Source organism: Polyodon spathula, chromosome 16 (assembly GCF_017654505.1).
Source record: "Polyodon spathula isolate WHYD16114869_AA chromosome 16, ASM1765450v1, whole genome shotgun sequence".
Taxonomy (NCBI): domain Eukaryota; kingdom Metazoa; phylum Chordata; class Actinopteri; order Acipenseriformes; family Polyodontidae; genus Polyodon; species Polyodon spathula.
This window is the reverse complement of record NC_054549.1, coordinates 11,610,750-11,629,832: the sequence shown is the minus strand read 5'-3', so window position 1 is coordinate 11,629,832 and position 19,083 is coordinate 11,610,750. Positions and strand designations below refer to the sequence as shown.

The following is a 19,083-nucleotide window of genomic DNA, read 5'->3' as shown; positions in this document are numbered from 1 at the left end:
ATATTTTAACCCTTCCTTTTCCAGGAAGAATCCCACACTAATATAATCATTATTACTAATAATGATAATAGTATAATATAATTAATAATACATCATTTGCTTTGCGCTTGACTACAGACTTTTCAACATTTTAAGGGTTATCACATCTCTCTAAAACCTGTTGATGCGCTTTCTTTGCTTGATAATGATCTCTTTCTAAACTAAAAAAAAAATAAAGCAATTGGCGCCACGCTAATATAAATACTGCCGAATATGATCCGTCATAAATTAAACGTATTTCATGCGGCAACAAAACAACCCCATCTCGGTGACTCTAAAGCAGTTCTTCAACACGAAATTTCAAATTGCCGTTACACTGTAATTCACTTGCATTACAATTAAGGGCATAAATAAGGCTGCTTAATATCTTCCAAGGAAAGCGCATTTAATTATTATTATTATTATTATTATTATTATTTTTTTAATGGCCTTTTTCCTCTTTAGACAATACTGAATAACAGTTTATTGTGTTAGTTATATCGTGTTTAGGCAAAGTATAATTTCAGAAACACATTCGATTATGCTAAGAATCAATGAGGTTAGCACACCACGACCACACACAATCATATGTATTATGTATATATATATCTTTTCTATATATATCAATATGTATAATATATGCGTGTGTTGTGTATGTATATATATATATATATATATATATATATATATATATATATATATCTGTAGTAATAACACTATACGTTTACGAGACGCATACAATAGACTAGTCATTAATTAAATCTAATTAATCAAGAACATTGAAATCAATGGAATATTATGTTCTGCATTACTGTGGTAGCGATGCAATATATGTCAGTTTGTTATTCCACACACCTCCACTCCACAAGATAAGTATATTAACGTATTAAGTATAATATAGATATGTATTTAACGAAATAAACTGATATATGTGTACATTTATGGATGTATGTTATGTTAAAACGCTGTGCAAAACAAATGAGACGTACAAAATTATTTCGAATTGTAAAACAAAAGGACCATTATGGAAATTCGTTTTTTTTTATTTTTTTAAATTCAATACAATTTCAAAAACGTGGATATTGAAGGTCTCTTCTGTCTCGATTATGATAATCCGTCTGTTTTATAATTTGTGAAACTATTCATTTATAGCGCCACACACATTTTATACCTCCACAGCTATGTTCCAGGTAAATATTACTTTAAATATCGTTAGCGAAAAATGTATATACGTAGGACATAATATTTATTTTTTTCACTACTCATTTGAATAAGCTATAGATCCACAAATACATGACACGTGTCATCACCATCTGAAACTGAAAGAGATATTCACAGCGAAGTTTGATTGTGACTGGGTAGCGGAACGAAAATTGTGATTTGTCACAATTGTATTTCTCCAATCCACACGTATCTTGTAGTAAAACCGTGCCAGAGCTCAACCTAAACATAGACATTCAACCTGCCAGGGCCTATAGCCCCAGAAGAAATGGTCGTTTATTGATTGCCGCTGTATTCGTTTAACGTCAAAATGTTGCCCGGTTTAACAGTGCTCATTAATACAGCTGCAAGCCCCCGATGCTGAAAAAGAAACGCGCGTCGAGTACTATTTAGGATCGTATGTTTATAGAAACATTCAGAGAACACAAAGGAGTGTTTAAAAATACAGGGTAATTTAACTGCTACCCCCACCTGCTTCTCCATCTGTCATAAATATACAGCGACTTTCCAGAACTTCCGTGTGTTGGTAAAAATAATAATAAAAAGCCTGGCATTTGAGTTAAGCTTTACAAGTACTAAAACTAGCATGCCTGGGTAACGACTTGTACTGTTTTGACAGGAATAAAAAGATCAATGTATTTAGACATGTGCACCTGCAACCAGCTTCCCAAGAAAAAAGTTGCCCCACTTTAAAAAGTACTTGGTTTGTTTATTTAATTATTCAGTCGAGTGTCCCATTTTGCTTAGCATATTGTTTTGTCTTGTTTATTTATTTATTTGCTGCCAAAAACGTTAATACCGGACTCATCTTTATCCTGCAATAACTGTCAAATCTATACTTCAGGTATATGTCATGACCACTTTATAGGGAAGGGAATCATGAATATATGACATTAGAACGTTATTAATAACTAGTACAATATTGTCAGCAGGCTTGTTAATATGCCAAGTTTATAATACATATCCATACCCATGTGTGTGTGTGTTTGTATGTAAAACAGAACAGATTGACATTCTGTGTGTAATCTGTTTTATTAAGAATGGCTATGGGGATGACTGTGATGCGTTTTGGCTAGCTCATAAACACATACATCAAAGATTACACACGACAACCCAAAACACAAAACGCGCAATGCATTAACACGTGTGGAAAGTGAGAAAAGGACCGAGATTGCCCTCAGAAATGTAACACAGCTAAACTACACAGAAATGCCTGGATTCTAAATTACATGAGATTGTGAACGCATGTTAGAAATAATTTATTTGCTATTGGCTTTCAGTACGAAGTGAAATAAGCTACTTTGGTCATTTATTCCATATAACAAGAACGTATCATTTTGAAGGGTTACCAGGAACAGATAACTAAACAATGAATTGCAGTACCTATAAGCATCACATTTGTGTTGTGCTTGTTTAACCCAGTTGTTTGGTTTCTTTTCAATTCACACAATAACATAATCATTGCAAGTGCTCTCGGCGCGTCATTGCGCATCACTGGACTTTGTTGTTTTCAACTGCATCCATCAGACACCTACCTCCAGTTAAGGAGTTCTACTGATTCTCTTCCCTGCCGGTGTGAGTGGCAACGTGTGCGGCTATCGCGCAAAAACACCGGGGAGGATACTGACTGTGCTGGGGTGTTTCTGTGCCGGTGTTATTTTAAATGGTTATAACTCTTCATTTGCTTTTATATATGGCTGACGTGTCTTTTTATTTGCCATTTTTCTATTCGAAGCCTTACTTTTATTTTTCTCTTTTCTTTTTCCTTCTTATAGAAACATTGCAAAAGTGATATGGTTTAATTTCTGTAAATCTGTTAAAATAATAATAATCCCACAATGACCAAGTTGCCCGCTTTCAAAAACTAAGCGTCACTTGGATTGTGTTACAGTAAATCCCCTTACATTGTGAGGTGTTTGGTTACGAAAGCAATAGAAACAAAACAGATCACTGGACAGTAAAGCTTTATTTATAGTCACAAAGTCACATAGTTTATGTCAATGTGATGCTCCTTTTATTAAATCTAGCCAGTCCCTTTTTAAAAGCATTTTCGGTGGACCACTGGGGGTCCAAACTCTTTGTAGTCGATGGCCGTTATCCACATCTGTTTGAAGGCGGTGAGGCAGGTAAGAATCGAGGCCCCAATCCAAACGGAGTACTTTCTCTCCGGTGGGGCTATCACCTTCACCGGTACCCCAGCTGGCACCTGCAACGTAATCTCCTTCAGCAGCCGTTCATCCAGCCCTGGGAACAGGGTGGAACCCCCAGAAATCAACACGTTGGCGTAGAGGTTCTTGCGCACGTCGATGTCGCATTTCAGAACGCTGTTGAAAGTCAGTTTGTGCACCCCGGGAGCTTCCACACCGACAAAAGCAGGGACGAAAAGCGCTTCGGGGGCTCTGAAAAGCTGATTGCCGATCTTGATCACGTTCCCGTCCGGCAGCTTGTACTCTTTCTGAATCATCTCTGGCGTTTTTTTAAGCTCCATCGTGGGCTCAATGGCGACGTAGCACAGCTTCTCTTTGATGTCCTTAACGAGCTAAAAGGGCGAGCCGTGACGAGTGTTTTTGTTACCGTCAAAGATTCATAAGAACATAAGAACATAAGAAAGTTTACAAACGAGAGGGGCCATTCGGCCCATCTTGCTCGTTTTGGTTGTTAGTAGCTTATTGATCCCAAAATCTCATCAAGCAGCTTCTTGAAGGATCCCAGGGTGTCAGCTTCAACAACATTACTGGGGAGTTGATTCCAGACCCTCACAATTCTCTGTGTAAAAAAGTGTCTCCTATTTTCTGTTCTGAATGCCCCTTTTTCTAAACTCCATTTGTGACCCCTGGTCCTTGTTTCTTTTTTCAGGCTGAAAAAGTCCTTTGCGTCGACACGGTCAATACCTTTTAGAATTTTGAATGCTTGAATTAGGTCACCACGTAGTCTTCTTTGTTCAAGACTGAACAGATTCAATTCTTTTAGCCTGTCTGCATATGACATGCCTTTTAAGCCCGGAATAATTTTGGTCGCTCTTCTTTGCACTCTTTCTAGAGCAGCAATATCTTTTTTATAGCGAGGTGACCAGAACTGCACACAATATTCAAGATGAGGTCTTACAAGTGCATTGTACAGTTTTAACATTACTTCCCTTGATTTAAATTCAACACTTTTCACAATGTATCCGAGCATCTTGTTAGCCTTTTTTATAGCTTCCCCACATTGCCTAGATGAAGACATTTCTGAGTCAACAAAAACTCCTAGGTCTTTTTCATAGATTCCTTCTCCAATTTCAATATCTCCCATATGATATTTATAATGTACATTTTTATTTCCTGCGTGCAGTACCTTACACTTTTCTCTTTTAAATGTCATTTGCCATGTGTCTGCCCAGTTCTGAATCTTGTCTAGATCATTTTGAATGACCTTTGCTGCTGCAACAGTGTTTGCCACTCCTCCTACTTTTGTGTCGTCTGCAAATTTAACAAGTTTGCTTACTATACCAGAATCTAAATCATTAATGTAGATTAGGAATAGCAGAGGACCTAATACTGATCCCTGTGGTACACCGCTGGTTACCACACTCCATTCTGAGGTTTTTCCTCTAATCAGTACTTTCTGTTTTCTACATGTTAACCACTCCCTAATCCATGTACATGTGTTTCCTTGAATCCCAACTGCGTTCAGTTTGAGAATTAATCTTTTGTGCGGGACTTTGTCAAAAGCTTTCTGGAAATCTAAATAAACCATGTCATATGCTTTGCAATTATCCATTATCGATGTTGCATCCTCAAAAAAAATCAAGCAAGTTAGTTAGGCACGATCTCCCTTTCCTAAAACCATGTTGACTGTCTCCCAGTACCCTGTTACCATATAGGTAATTTTCCATTTTGGATCTTATTATAGTTTCCATAAGTTTGCATATAATAGAAGTCAGGCTTACTGGTCTGTAGTTACCTGGTTCAGTTTTGTTTTCCTTTTTGTGGATCGGTATTACGTTTGCAATTTTCCAGTCTGTCGGTACCACCCCTGTGTCAAGAGACTGCTGCATGATCTTGGTTAGCGGTTTGTAAATTACTTCTTTCATTTCTTTGAGTACTACTGGGAGGATCTCATCCGGCCCAGGGGATTTGTTTATTTTAAGAGCTCCTAGTCCCTTTAACACTTCTGCCTCAGTTATGCTAAAGTTATTTAAAACTGGATAGGAACTGGATGACATGTGGGGCATGTTGTCAGTATCTTCCTTTGTAAAAACTTGTGAAAAGTAATCATTTAACATATTTGCTATTTTTTTTTCTTCCTCTATGATTTTGCCATTTGTATCTCTTAAACATTTAATCTCCTCTTTGAATGTTCTCTTGCTGTTGTAATATTGGAAAAACATTTTGGAATTGGTTTTAGCTTCCTTAGCAATGTTCATTTCTATTTCTCTCTTGGCCTTTCTAACTTCCTTTTTGACTTGCATTTGCAGTTCTGTGTACTCTTTCTGTGTACTTTCTTTTTGGTCCTTTTTTAATGCTCTGTAAAGTGCCTTTTTTCGCTGAATATTTTTTTTAATTGATCTATTAAACCATTTTGGCAATTTAGTTTTACATTTAGATTTGTCTACTTTAGGGATATAATTGTTTTGCGCCTCTAGTACTACGTTTTTGAAGAACAACCATCCTTCTTCTGTGGGTGTTTTCTCTATTTTACTCCAATCTACTTCTGTTAGTCTCTGTTTCATACCTTCATAGTTTGCTTTTCTAAAATTGTAAACCTTAGCTTTAGTCTTTACTTTTGAGGATTTAAAAAACACTTCAAATGAGACCATGTTGTGGTCTGAGTTTGCCAGTGGTTCTCTGACCTCTGTTTTAGTTATTCTATCTTCGTTATTTGAAAAGACTAAATCAAGGCATGCCTCCCCTCTAGTCGGTGCCTTGACAAATTGTGTTAGGAAGCAGTCATTTGTCATTTCCACCATTTCTATTTCATCCTTCGCGCTACCCACCGGGTTTTCCCATTTTATTTGGGGGAAGTTGAAATCCCCCATTAGTATGGCTTCTCCTTTGCTACATGCATTTCTAATGTCATTGTATAACAGATTATTGTGCTCACCATCTGAATCTGGCGGTCTATAGCATGCTCCTATTATTATGCCTTTTGAATTTTTGTCTGTTATTCTGACCCATATTGATTCGGTTTTATTTTCTTTGTCCATGGTTTAGTGGTTCATGGTTGTCTTTCCAGCAGGAGCCTCAAAATATTCAGTTATGTCCCTCCCGGCGATGTCTAGTCTGGACACGGCGTGCGGTAAGCAGTATCCATCATATATGGGAACAGTGTGGGTTACACCGTCCCCACTGTCCATTACCATCCCTGTAGTGCGCCCCGAAGCATACAGAGCCAGCACAGCCTGAACGGACACATACATAGCGGGGACCTTGAAGTTCTCGAACATAATCTCGGTCATCTTCTCTCTGTTGGTAAGAGGGTTCAGCGGTGCTTCGGTTAAAAGCACTGGTCTCTCGCTTGATTTCATCCTCAACTCGCATTCATAAACGTGCCTCCAGATTTTCTCCATATCCTCCCAGCAAGTGACAATGCCATGCTCTAACGGGTACTTAAGGTTCAGAATGCCTCTTTTGGCCTGGGCTTCTTCCCCGATATAGTATTCCTTTTGGCCGGCCCCGACCATGGTCGCTTTGGCTTTGGAGCGACCGACTATGGATGTGATTACCGATCTAGGAGCGCTGTCACCCGCTATCCCACATTTACAAAGACCAGACCCGTTGTCAAAAATAACAGCCGGGATTTCTACTATTTTTGGGTCAAACATGTCGAGCTGTTTAAAAATTACATAAAGTAAAACAGCAGTGTTCTTCACCTTCGAAAGAAAAGACTGTACCTTTGTTACTTGATGTTTGGATTTTTCTGTCACTCCAAGCAAAAAAATAGCAACCACGCTGCCATTGTGACGCGTTGATAAGTCATAATGCAAGAGCTGGTCAGAAGGATGTGAACATTATGGGATGTTAAAAATCAATATGGGCCCCGGCATTTGTGGAATATTTACAGTACAACGTTTCACTTTCTGAATATCTATGTCGGAGATATCAGTACCCAAAGCGTAATGAGCGTTATATATTGGGACACCAACCTACGCCAAACCTTATACTGCACAGCATCACACACTACCATATATCGGAAGTTATTTTTGAACAAGTCAATGAATACGTTGCTCCCATAAAGTGATGTAAACATTATATTAAGTTCTGCGGGCATTGTGTAATACAGACCGACTGTCCATTGAAACGACTCCCTTAGAAACCAATCCATTCATATTTACAAGACGACGCGTCACAAAGCTATACAATGGCATGACACGACAATAACGATTTTAAAATAATCCACAAAATGTAACATGTCGAGGACAGATTTTCAAGGTTACGCACCGAATGGAAACTTTTTAGAATGAGGTGTGTGTGCGTGTGAGTGTGTGTGTGCGTGTGTGTGTAGGGTAGCTTTGTTTGCTTTTTTTGTTTTTTTTAATTCAAATGCGTCGAGGTGTTTAACAATAAGTACTATTAAAACACAACATAATGAGCAACGCATGACAACATTAGTCATTCTTAACACTTACTGGTTATGCGTACAGCCTTTCATCTTGCATTGTCCTTTGTCCGACTTTTTCGTGTTTTAATTATTATTATTATTATTATTATTATTATTATTATTATTATTATTATGATCTGCTCTCCGACTGTTTTCTCGCCATCTGTGCTTTAAACATGTAGCACAGGTGCGACGAACCGACTCATCAGTGGCTGCTTCACCACAGCGCCCCCTGAGACAACGGCACGTTAGTACAGGCGCGCTGCGCTTGGTATGTAATAGTGACCACAACATATCCATATACGCGTGTGCAAGATAATTAATTACACGCATAATGTAATTTGCACACACAAACATTGAGGAAGAAAAACAACCCCAAAAAACACGTGTCGAGGCGCTGCAGTAGTAATCAGTAAACTAACATACGATCTTTAAAAGTTGAGAAGCTTCGTGTTACATTTTGGTAGAGAGCTTGAAGATTTAACAGTATCGGGAAAAACAAGACTTTGCATCGTCAAAGGGAGGGGGTTCTCCACCGTTCATTTCGGTTTGCCCTTTTGCTTTACTTTACATCTTTGTTCATTCTGACAGGATGATTGATACAGCCTTCATCGAAGCTTCTGAGGCTACACGTTTCTGTGGCCGAGAGGAACTTCCTGGAAAACTTGACCACAAATTAAAGCGGGGCTGACCTGGACTTTAGATGAAGGGCACCGGCGCTGTTAGTAATCACCTTCCCGATTCAGGGTTTGTGTAATGCGGACTGACTGGATCCTCCATCAGTTATGAGAAATAAATATCGCGCAAGTATTGATAGAAAACAGCTCTGTATTGACAATGTAAAAACAGGTTCGCTATTATTTAAATGAATATCAGTGGGAAGCACGCCCTTTGGAATACCTGTGTGGACCAGCGAAAAGGAGAATTCTGCTTTGCGGGGTAGCTTTGAGTCACAGTTCTTATTGTAGAGTCCTGTCCCAGATCTCCTGTTAACTAACTTCAAATAATAATAATAATAATAATAATTATAATTATAATTATAGTATTACAACTACTACAACTTTGGCTACTGCTAATAATTATAAGTGAAAACTTGATTCTGATTCAATACAAAGGTTAAAATAAATTGATGCCTTTTTTTTTCTTTTAAACTCAATATTTAAGAATTAAAATCCTCAATTTATTAATTCATTTAATAAAAGGTAGCTACTACCAAGATCCGATAATTACAGATCTGTGCCGGTACAAGACACTCTCCCTAATATAACTTTAGGTAATCGGGTTGAGCGAATTCGTTGTCATTGCCGTTACTGAAAGACAGCACATTGCCTACCAAGCTGCTTCCATCTGGAAAGGAGAGAATGCTCCCGAAATGAAGGGAGTGCCCTTTGCTTCCTCGTGAACCTCCCCTGTTGCTGGCACCCTTTTGTTTCATCCCGTGTTTGACAAACCTGGATATAGAGGCTATCTGTCTGTTTGTGCAGGTCATAGTTCCCAGCTCTAGTGGGTTTTACAGATTGGTTTCACTGCAAAATGTGTTCTCATTATCGGCTATCAATGATCCGTAAAACCTCTTTGTGCTCATATTCTAGCTGCTCCTGCGGGTTTATGGTTCCCAGGCTGACTTTTAAATCTTTGGCAGGGATTATTCACCTGCCATTTGTTAAACTTGCCAGGTAGGATTTTCGTCACATTTTTAGTTTGCTGTGTCTCACACAGTTTGATCATAATAGCAACATATTGACCTGAAATCGTGTTTAATTACATACTTAATGTAAACATTTTATTTAAGGCTCCTGTACTATTTACAGTGGCTTGTGAAGAGCAACCAATTAACAAAAGACTATCATTGAACGATCATTTAATACTCCATACGACCCCTCAAATCACCAGTTATCTTTATCAGAGCTGTCTTTGATATCTCTTACCTTTTAAAAGCTGATACAACTGACAGCAGTACTGGTTTGATGATTTATTTTCACTTCAGGTAATTTAATTGTAGCCCCCTACCCAAACACACTTGTAAAGGAAAAAAATCTGCCTTGGCAATTACAATTAGCATTAGTACAAGCAGCACTAAACCATTCTATACCATAGATAGACTGGGTTCACAGCAACCCTCTTAGGTATCAGAAATGACCAATGAGCAAGAGCTTGGAGTTTGAGCAATATGGCCCCTGTTAAATAAACTGTTCCTCTCCCATTGCTAGCTCCTAATAGTGACCCTAGGCTCAGGTGAGGCGTGTGAATGTTGACTGGTTCAGAGCAGATTTAGGAGACGGGTCGATCATATTCCTGGCAACCGCTTGTGTCAGTAACACACCTGAACTAGGGGAATTCTGAAAGCAGGACTGGGCGCAGGACTAGCGCAGGCTTCTAACCCTGGACGAGATACAAATTGTGCAGTCTTACGAAATACAGAGCGCACGCTTAATACTAGAGATGAGAAATGCAATTTTTCAAAGCACTGTTCCAGGACTCTTGCACAGATGGAAGGGAAGGGGAGGGCTGGGAAATTGTTGAACTCTGGGATGCATGATTGAGAGCTGGTTTAATGAAATGCCATATATGCAGTTCTAGGTTTTAACAGATTGTCATCCTGTTGTTTCCACAGCGTGCATATCAAATCCCTGAGCATGCCGAGCAATTACATGAGAGCTGGGAACACCCACAGGATCCCCTGAAGCAGGGGTCTTAGGGGTTTGTTGACTTGGACTTCAAATTGTTACCATTCTGCATTCTCTTCTTCACTGTGGACCATAGAAAAATAAATCCTCTTGTAGGGGGGGGGGGGGGGGGGGGTGTTTTAGAACTAGTCTAGTTTGTTTGAACAAGTTTTAGAAACTATTATTCTTATGCTTATTATTAATTATTATAATTCAAATTCATGATATCTAGTAAACCTGCTGCAGTATATCTTTCAGTATACCTTTCAGAGCAAAAATGATGTTTCATGGTCAGTTCAATAGGCCTAATCATATTATCTGGCTAATGATAATGATAAATCTGGCAAATCTGTCATGCTGATTCTCAGTCAATTTTTTATTAATCAACGAATCCTCTGATTCAGAGAAACCCGAGAGCATTTCTTCTAAGAGTGTGCTGTCACTTTGACACGAGGATATTACAGGCCCTGATAATACTGCATGTCTTCATGTAAGTTACGAAGTTTGTGCCTGCGTACGTCTGAGCGGCGCTACCTGACTTGCTGTACTATTTTAGGATAGGGTTACACATCTGTCTCGGCCCGTGTAACAGTATCCCTCGGTTTATGCCTTCTTCAAGAGCCTCACTAGTCTCATTTGGCAAGGAAAACAAACAAACCACAGAAGGCTGCTTCCACATTAAAAGGGCCGCCCTGCCCCTATCTATGAGACCATCAAGAGGACAAGCTGAAGCCCCCCGGCACGTCACAGAGAACAGGCGACCTGAAATTCTGCAGCAAACTGGGTGCTACACCACTTGGGAACTTAGACACAACAGTTTGGCCTTCATCGCCGAGACATACAGTGTCTAATTTCTTGAAAAAAAAAAAAAAAATTTAAAAAAAGGCTACAGATATCATGTGGTTTAAAGCAAAGGATTTCTATGGACAAGACTAGGCCTAATTAACGAAACCGGCAGGGTGTGTATCGCTTTCCAGCTCCATATAGGTGCGTCCTGTAAAACGAATATAAAAATAAGTAAGTAAATAAATAAATAAATAAATAAAAGCGTTTTGTTTCGTAAGCTATGAGTATAAGTTGAAGTTAGCATTCATAACCTCTCCTCCTGCAAGTGGTGCAGTAGCGGGACAACGGGCTGGGGTATTACTTGAGATCTTGCTCCCATAGAGTGGAGAACCCCATTTTGAGCAACAATAAGACGGTATACTGAGTTTGGGTAAGGGTATCTTAGCTTACCAATTTAAGTACAATAGAGTTTGCTCTTATATAGTGTTCTTCATGTGGAGCACCCCAGGGCACTTTACAATAAAAACTCTGTAAAATAAAAAAAAATAAAAACCCATTGACCACACAGTCCAGCTCAAGAATAAGCCAACGCAAGAAATATGTTTTAAATTTGATTTAAAAAGGCTTGGCTGTGCCAAGATGCTTGATAATGACTTGGGATGGAGTTCCGAAGGCAGGAAAAACGCCTTCTATGACATAGAGGCAGCCAAAGAAGGATGCGAGCTCTTGTTCTTTGTGAGAGTAATCGTTGGGTACTGTTTGGCCTTACCAATTTAATTATTTTCACAGAGGGAAAAAAAAAAAAAAAAAAAAAAAAAAAAATCACACACACAACATTCTGGACCAATCCGAGTTCATGCAGTAAATTCAGTGAACGCATGAAGAACTTATTGATATTTCAGTGTTGCGTTAGTAAAGCTGAGGTTCTACTGAGCTGCTTTATAACATAGTGGCCAATGTTCCTAAAAGATACCACGTCAACCAAAGCTTTGGTGTTTTTCATTTACAAGGGGTTGCCTCTACCTGCTGGAGCAGCGACAACCAGACCACACAGGCTGAGCACTTATTCTGCGTGAGACTGCCGGGATTTGCTCAGTGAAGCCTTCAAATCCATCCCCAGCAGCTCCCCTCCACAGAAGGTGCTCAATAATAGCGTATGAAATTGTGCCCTACCGTAAGTTTGTCTGACCAGACCCAGACCTTTTTAAAATCCCCTGCTGACAGACAGGCTTTTCCCTTTTCCCAAAAGTACAGGGCGTGCTCCGTTGTGTCCCAGTGGATCTTTGGACGGATAAGAACCACAGATTTACTGCGGTAGGTACAGGAGTAAGAGAAGAAAAAAACTTTTTTTTTTTTTTCAACAAGTCAATCCCTCAAGCCTCCTCGAATGTCCTGTCTTTTCAACTTACCCAAAGGGCCGAAATAAGGCTTGGCTTTCTCCTTCTTCCTTTGACTTTCCCTCCCACCTTAAAATTCAATAGGATCCCCTGGACACGCAACAATGGTGGAAAGGGAGACTAAAGATTTGTTCTTGTTTCCGAGGAGCTCAGAGTGCACCTGCCTGAGCTGGCTTCCTGGCCACGCTGTGAGGGGCTATTGTCTGGCATGTCAGCAGCCAGCGCTTTTAATGGGCCTGTATATCATCGTTCTGATTACGGCAGATGACTGCAGCAGGCTCCTTGCGATGAGGAAGGCTTAAAAACGCAGAACCCCAAATCCCATCGGCTGAAACCTTAGCACTTAACCCAGCCATCGGCTTTGTGCACAACCCATTCTTTTCTTTAAGAACTAATGGACCCCCCTGTCCGTCCCCCCCTTCCTTTTTTTTTGCAGTTTCTTCTTTTATTATTCCAGCAGTTTCTATAACTGGAAAAGGATGAGAGGAAATCAGCCGCCCCCTCTTTTATCCCTACCCCCCACCCCCATATTCTACTCAGACAGTATAAAGGACGTTCACATCCAAGTTTAGGGAATTAGCCAGCCTTATCCAGGTGCTGGGACTCTACAGGAGGATGGAGTCACCTGCTGAATTACACAGAGAAAGCCGGCTGTGAAACGGTGGTGGTTAGATAGGCAGTATTCAGCAGGGGTTAGTCCACAGCTTAAGCTCTGCTCTGTATCTGTCAGACACAGCTTTGAACATGCTGTATAAAGGCCATCACTCTTTGCTCCCATGTTATTCATGAGCAGTTTTCGAAGGGCTTAGAGCACGGGCTCCATCGCCACCTTGGACCTCTGGGGGCAAGTGTTTAAAAAGGGTCCCTGTGGGTATGTTTGTGTCTGCAGCACGTTTAGCAATCCTAATCTCCTCTGACCCCAAGTACAATGTCAGTAACATGCCTCCATCCCATGAAGGATATGCAAGAACTGGACACAAATTAGAAATGCCCCTTATAACGCTAACAATAGGGTTGGATCTAGAAGCACCAGTCCACTAATCAAAGTCTGCCAGGTCTGCTGTTTGCAGCAGATGAGATGCAACCTTGATATATTACAGAATACAAGTTAGATCAGTCACGCGAGGGACAGTCCATTTTCACAAAAGCCTGTGCTGGGTATGTTTTACAACATTCAAAGCAGGTGCAAATGCCCAACATCTGGAACAAGTGAAATTGCAATGTCTGTGCACAGCTTTATTCAAACCAATCACGCATCAGTGTTGTGATTCACAGTGACACAACTGCAAGGTATAACATTCTGGGGAGTTGGAATGGTGTGACATCATATGTGTTCTAATATAAAGTTTCATCACAACTGGATTCTCAAGATGTAGCTCAGTGTATATATATATATATATACACACACACATACAGTATATGCACAAGTACAGATGTATGGGTGTCTGCATTATAACTTCAATAACCAGCGTATACCTGAGACAATTATCAGGTAGTTCCCTCCTGCTCAGCTGTGCTATTCCAAGGACAAGCCCTGATCCCAGTAAAAGAAAAAACGTACAATCGTATGCCAAGGTCTGTCTCTCCACGAAAAAAATCAAATAAACAGCATTAAAGATTCATTGTAAATCAATACGCCATTCAGCACGGTACACAGAGAGAGATAAAGCAGAGCCCCCAGGTTTAACACAGGTAGCAGGAGTCTGGATAAAGAACCTGAGCCCTCTGTTGGTTGATTCCCACTGCTTGTGTACATCAGAGGTATGATTCTGCAATGGTGCTGCTTGTCGGGTCAATGCAATTAAAAATGTAATCTGCTAAACACTCTGAATAATGCTTAATATTAACCAAGCAACCATTATAAAGTATGATTTATACGCCATTCAATAGCTTGAAACTAGGCACATATTTTCTTAACTAATTATTGTTGTAATGTAAGTTTGACTAATGCCACAGCAGAGTTAATGAGCACCATTTCCAATATAATTACCAACATCCAAAAGCATAGCATACTGGGTTAGAAACTAAACACTAATGCATTGCCCCTATGTGCGTTTGTTTTCAAAATTATATAAATGAAGTGTTAAAAGAGTATTGGCCCTATTGAAGCCAATGAAGTGAAAACTATAAAACTATAAACCCGGCTTTAGAGTTTAAACCCATTTTCATTTGCTTTTAGTCTCAAAACAGCTCGGCCAGGGAAGGAGTGATGAAAGCAGTTCTTAACGTTTCATCGTCAGTATGCTAGAATGAAAAGCCAGGCCTGGGAGAATAGTCTTTGGTGGTCTCAGCCCTTTGCAGTGGACACATGAGCCAACAGGGAGGTATGGACCATGTTTCGCAAACCGCAGCTATAATGCAGCAAACATTTATGAGATCAGAGTCACAGCTGGGCACAAGCTGGTCACCACTATGCAAAAGAGCCGAGCCCGTCTGCATGTGTGCTGTAGAACTTTTAACAGGCTCTCAATGACAATGCAGGGTGCAATGCTGCCCATTACAAGAAGCTACCTATGCATTGCTGTTGGCAAAGTGTGGCGTGTAATCAAGGTGCACTGAAAGCTTGGGGTTGCAGCTCAAACCCACACACATCCTCAAACACCCCACAGAACAGCAGTGGAAAACGACACATGCTAGTGGGGTCAAGCATGTTCTGTGCAGAGCGACTCCAGAACCACAAACATCTCAGGATTTTGTTTTAACCTGTTCCAGATAAATGTGTATTAATAATGCAACATCTCGAAGAACAAAGCAACGGGAATAATCTTTATTAATCTTTCCAACAGCTCTTAAAAATTAGGAGTGAAGCAATCTAGTGTATCCTTTTCGTGGAAAACCAGGACATCTAAGGTAAGCCAAACCATGCCAAGAACAATTATCGCAATCAGAACAAGGAAAATACCACCCAGGGCTTTTTTTTAATGTTATTCATTCTAAAATGTCTCCTTGCCAAGGTGTGGGACTGACATGGTCGAGGAATGCACAGCCTAATTCCTGCATTTTAAATTCAATAGCTAATTCCACATTGAACAGAAACAAAACAAAAAAAAAAAGAGTTCCTCACCACATGTGCAAGAGGTTTGATTTCCCAAGATTGATTAGCGGACGACAGTCATTCATCATCTCTCTAGCCTCTGGTGCTGCTATTGAGCCGAAATATTTATACGTTACAGCAAAACTACATCTGGTCAGCAAAGTTTACTCGGCTTACCAATCTCTTAAAGGGGCTGCCATGCCTTTCTTTACAGATTATACACAATCCTGCTGATAACTCATTTTCTTTCTAATATGGTGTTTGTAAATACTATGATTCATGTTGATAAAGCATTAGCATACACGTGAATGCATAAGACTGCATTACAGTTACTAGAATGCTAATGCTATAGGTTCCTGGCTTTCCCCACATCCTCTGCATAAAGTCTTATGAATGAGCTAACTTTCAGGAAAGTGAAGACTTTGTCATGTGTCACCCTATATATGCTCCTTTACACAACACTATGAGTCAACCAGTGGGCTTTCTGCCCAAGCAGTGTAGACCAGTTAGCGTAAAGCATGCACTAGGTTACTCCACGCGTGCACGTGCTGGCAGTTTAATATTCACATGTAACAAAAAACACAGTGGTTGGAATGGAACACGCTGACGCTGAGTGACATTTAAGAATCTCATCTGGAGTTGAGCTTTCCCATTGCTACGTCCTGCTGCATTCTAAACATGACTTTGTGACAATAAGCAATTGAGGGCTTGGTTGGAGGAGCAGAAGCAGACAGATCCAAACCCCGCCAGGTTGCCATCCTCTTCCATCCAGCCTGATGAAGTCAGATCCATCCTCCTGCTCCAGTGATTTATTACCCAAGCAGCCAACCCCTTCCGCGTCGCTCTTTATACTTGTTCCAAAACACATACATAAGAACGATCAGGAACTTAAAACAAGAAAGTATCTGTCATATCGGGGATAAATAAATAGATCTAATAAATTAATCAAAAGTGGTTTCTAAAAGAAGAAGAACTGGAAGCAATCAGAAAGTGATCCAGATGTCCTGGAAATGAAGTACAATTACATTCTTTCTGTCTTACATCTCCAGCATCAACTTTGCCAAGGAAGCAGGATATAGAAAAGTGCAATGAAAAGTCAAAGTAACATAGGCCTGTGGCAGCCTAAAAAAACATTTAGTTTTAATGCCCAGTACCCCATAATATGAACAGATATGCTGGAGTAGGAATAGGGCAAGATTGTATTTGCAAATTCAGAATTGACAAGCAACGTAGCAGCTAACCATGTTCCCTCTTACTTCAAGTCTATTTTTAAAAGAAATGCTTTTTCTTCCTTTCCACGTATTCAGTAGAGAATAAGACTAACCTTGTCCCTTTAACAGTAAGCAGAAACAAGCAAGCAGAAGAAATACACATGCTGCCTGTGTTCAAAACTGTATCTCTATTTAGAAGAAATGTTGAACTAATAACTGTTGTCTGGTTCTTTTAACCATGCCCTTAATCCAAATGTTTCCTGGTTGTTTCAGCCCTGTGTGTAAATGATTTAGAAATCGGAGATTTACAGAGTGTGAACACAGACGGAATATTTCCTATGCGGAGAGTCTGAGCTGCATTGGAACAAAATAATTAACTCTCCTGGGAGGTGTGGTGGCTGGAGAAATGTAAAATCATGCGTAGATTTCCCTTAAAAGGCATGCACAAAACAGAGGAATGGTTTAAATCCTCCGGTGGTGTTGGATAAGAACCAGTTAACATGTCAGTAATTGGCCAACTGATATTTTTAGAACCGTCTTAAATATCCCAGAGTCCTTTAAATAATCCTAAATACAGCACCGCAGCAATGACAGAAAACCAGCCTTCTCCTCCACAGCAAAGCCATTATAGTCCAGTTAGCAGCTATTGACACAGGCAACATCAAAAGTATTGACACAGGCAACATCAAAAGATGCATGTTCTCACTGTTTCCCAATAAAACTTCAGGATTCATCATTATGTCTGCAGTTTCAGTATCGCAGCTAATGCTGCACGTGAAAAAGCAGGAGTCATAGATAATACAAAAAATGAAACTGTTCCTGATAAAGCAGTGCTCAGTAGCTTTGCCACAGGCCTCTGACTTCAATGTTTTCGGTTGTGATTAATCCCAGACCGACTGCTAATGCACTACAGAAACAGACTGCGTATTTTGTATGGTTTTCATCTACTCTTTATTTCATCAAGAAAGATATGCTATGACTTCCAAACTGTTTATTATTATTATTAGAAGTTGTAATAGTAATAATGCATGTACCATGATTTTACAAAAAAGCATATTTTTTGCAATTGCTGATGCCTATAATAATAATCATTGGACTCCCTATGTGATATGTACAGTATATGAGCATTATTTTTGTCTTTTTCTGCACTGTATGATATATGTGCTGCCTGTTACATGAAGAACAAACAGCTACAGAACTAAGCCACGGTGGTCAATTTGATGCACTTACCCATTTTATTGACAGTAGAATAAACAGTGTGGTCAGTGAGGAAGACTGGGGATCAGTGTGGGGTTTACCATTCTATTCGATTCATGCCTTATTCTGACCAGGCAAACACATGCTGAGGAAGAGCTCACAGCCTCCTCTCTTTATACAAGCATAGCCAGCGATTTGTTTCTAATAACCAGCCACAAGTACCCACAGGGCTTGAGGCGAAAAGCCAATGTCTACAACATTCCACCTAACCAAAAGCTAACTCTAATTACTGTAAAAGCCCCTGCCATGTTGAGCCTAGGACTAATTGCATGTGCAGCAAAATGTCATTTTGTGAATATTTTTCACTGTGTGGCGCGTTCAGACGGGCAGATTAATATTATCTGAAGCAAAAACTGCAACAGTAGCAGACTGGCTTGCTTTAAAACCAGGGAGCAGTGCTGCATTGTTCATAGACCTATACAAGTTAATGATTTACTCAATGACCAGACAACCCAAATTATTAAAAAAATAAAACAGCGGATGCTGTTTGAAAGTACAATGCAAACACCAGGCTGTACCGAAACGGACTGAACACACAAATGCATTTGGTGTTCAAGCAACCTACTATTATTTTGCGGTGAGTGGACTTGCTGAATAAAGAACTGTAGTTGGATTACAGTGGAAAACTGTTAAAACAAAGTCCACCATGATAATCAAATGTAAACAACTGTACCTTAAAAGGGAGCGAGATAGGTAAATGTTCCTACTGGAGTCGTTTCACTCAAAAAAGCAAAACTAGTGCACAGATTACCTAGAAGTTGTGTAGAGTGAACTGTCTAAACCTAGACTATCCATGCGGTTGTGGTTTATTACAAAGTATTAAGGTTGTTGTGCTCCCAGATTTAGAAGCAACCCTTTATACCATTGTGGCAACTAGCTACAGCTTACTGCAGCTTCCTTCTGCAGGGCAGAAC

At 39.8% G+C, this 19,083-nt stretch overlaps 1 pseudogene; it reads right to left on the bottom strand.

Moving 5' to 3' along the window:
• Positions 1 to 3,277: 3,277 nt before the first annotated feature.
• On the bottom strand, positions 3,278 to 7,042 carry LOC121329370 (annotated as a pseudogene).
• Positions 7,043 to 19,083: the final 12,041 nt, after the last annotated feature.